Source organism: Oryzias melastigma, linkage group LG4, assembly GCF_002922805.2.
Source record: "Oryzias melastigma strain HK-1 linkage group LG4, ASM292280v2, whole genome shotgun sequence".
Lineage (NCBI taxonomy): Eukaryota > Metazoa > Chordata > Actinopteri > Beloniformes > Adrianichthyidae > Oryzias > Oryzias melastigma.
The window spans coordinates 26,792,640-26,795,634 of NC_050515.1; positions in this window are offsets into that span (position 1 = coordinate 26,792,640).

The window sequence follows — 2,995 nt, forward strand, 5'->3', positions numbered from 1 at the left end:
AACATACCGTAGGTCGCGGGCCGAACAGGATAACATTTATTGAACACCCTAAAACTACATTTTTAAAACTATAAAACCATAAATTTTTTACATAATTATGAACTAGATATATAGCATTACCTGCGATAATGCTAGTGCTGAATTCGGCCGCTGAGGATGCTGGTGCTGATTGCTAAAGATGCTGAAATTGATAACTAAAAACGCTGAAGCTGATAGATAAAATCACTGGAGCTAACAGCTGAAAACGTTGAAGCTGATACCCAGCTAAAATATTAGCTAAATGCCAAATTAGCCTTAAAAAAAACTTAGGTTAGCCAAAACAGCTAGCATGTAGCTGGAAAAAATAGCTGAACTTCAAAACAGCCTAAAAAACTGATATAAAGCCTAATTTAGCCAAAATAGCTAACCTGTCACTGAAAAAAGGCTAAACCCCAAAACAGCCTATAAAACAAAGAAGAAGAGCGTAAATTAACCAGAACAGCTAGCATGTTGCTGAAATATTAGCTAAACTCCAAAACAGCCAAAAAAAATCTTAATAAATTCCAAAATAGTCCAAAAATCTAGCAGAATGCCAATTTTAAAAACTTTATACTCATAACTTTTAACATGATCACGAATAATAAAAATGCAGGAATATTATAAATAAACTTAAACCTTAAATAACTTTTAATATTTTACTCTCCATAAAAATATATTTTGTCAAAATTGTATAAGTTAGAAATGAGTTCAAGATAACATCGGGTCATTAATAACAAGAAATTAAAATGATCTGGAGGGTCGGATCCGGCCCCCGGGCCTTGACTTTAAGAGAGAGCAGGTCAAGGTCTTCCTGCTCCGCTCCATTCTGATGCACTAAATAGATCCATGAACGTCCTTGTTTTCCTCGTCTGAGCTGGAATCTGGATCAAAATAGTACAGCTAGATGATATTGCTCAACATGTTTGTTAACCCTCTAATGCTAGGTTGTGAATGTGATGCTACCTACACACCGGGCGTGTGATGCATGCACTGAACATGCGATCATGAATGCGATTTTGAATGTGGAAGAAATGGAAGAGGTGGAATCTGGTGATTCCAGACTTTTTCTTTCACAGCTCTATTTCGGTATTTGAAAGACTTGGTGTCGTATAATTCTGGCCGGGCACAAACTGCATTTTTTTTTCTCGTTCATGATCAATTTTCAAACAGTTGGCACTTCTAAAATTTGGAAAAAAGTGTTACCCGTACATCACTACCAAATCCGAGTCCCTGATTGTTTAAAGTTCAACTTCTTTCATGTGCATTTAATAACAAAAGATTTTGTACATAGAGCCTAAAAACTTGAGTATCATCCTGGTGAAGCCCAAAACGAGCATTTACATAGACTTATCATTGGAGGGGGTCATGTGAGCGTAGCCTGAGGGGCTGTAAAAATGGCTAAAAATGGCATAATCATTATTAAAAGACCACTGGGAAGGCTGGACTTTTGGAAAAAAACATAATCAGATTTTTTTACGACACCTAAAATCAGAAACTAATACCCCTGAGCACCACAATCATGTTGGAGAAAATATGTAAACATTAATGCAGGTCATTCTCATATTTTTTGGCTTTGCCCTGTAATAAGTTCTTTTTGGAAAGACATTCATCAGGTCGTCATTAGAATCTTGGGTTACAATGTACCAAAGACAAGTATATTCTTATACTTGGGCAATTTGTCAAGCAGTGATGATCTGATTCAAATCTTCCTAGCTGCCTGTAAGACAACAATTATTAAAAATGGTTTATGACAGACTCACCAACACAACCGTAATGGGAGGAAGGAAATATAAAAGATGGAAATGTTGAATCACAAGATAAAAACGGATGAACTTTTCATAAAAAGATGGGAGAAAAGGACTATATACACGATGACAAGAACATACGGAGCATGTAAAAATCTGTAGAGTCTAGGCAATCCGATGTTAATGTTTTTTTTATTTCTCTGCTTTGCTTGTTGTTCCCCCAGTGGTTTAATTATTGGTTGCTTTTTTGCTGTTGTTGTTTTATCCCTTAAAATTTACTTTAAGTTCTGTCCGCTTCCTTTTGATTGTCCTAAATGTGGATTCAGTCAAAATACGTAGCAAAGTAACCACTGGGTGACTTGTTAGAAGTGTTTACTCCAATTAGAAAAATAGAAAAGCTTACATTGTTTAAAAAACAGAAATTGTGCAACATTAGTGAGCAACATAAGATCAATTTCTGACAGATTAATATGGAAGTCTTTCCATCAGATTCTGAATTTTTCAAACCTTAGAACTCGCTACTTCCCTTTCTACAGCCGCATGTCAAAATAATTCAATCAAACGTGGCGTGTGTAAACATTTGTTATAATCTGATAAAGTTTTTCTGGGACTTTCATACAGTTCTATATTAGATCTTCGATCCGATCAAGGTCATTTTGCACAAGTTACTGCAGCTAATAGGAAGCTAATCAGAACCACCAGGCGGGTCGGCTGCTATCTTGTGCTCCAATAGAATGGAGCAGAGGCTGACGTCATGTCAGTGTCATGATTTGATTGGTTGGATATTGACTAGTTAGTGAGACAGAAAAAGGATTTTTTTTCCATCTAATTAGTTTCCATCAAACTTCTGGGCCACAGAAAATCAAGGATTAAAAAAATATGGAAAGAAAATTCAAAGGTTTAAAAAATTAAGAATTGATGGAACAATAAAGCTTCTGTAGATGAATCTCTACCTCCAAAATGTTTGTTTCTCACACCTATTTTATTAAAAGCTATGGTTTGAATCCTCTACAGAGTCCTTTTGAATCTCATTTTACTGACCTTCATTGATGCTTTTATCGTTGACTTCAAATAATAAGTTTTTTTTTTCCAATCAAACAATCAGCATTAAGCAAAAGCCGCCAAAAATAGATTTTTTTTTTCAAATGAAAAATAAAAAACTAGAAAAGTTGCATTACCTGCGATGATGCTAGTGTGACTGCTTTTTGCTGAAAGCAGTCGCTGAAGATGCT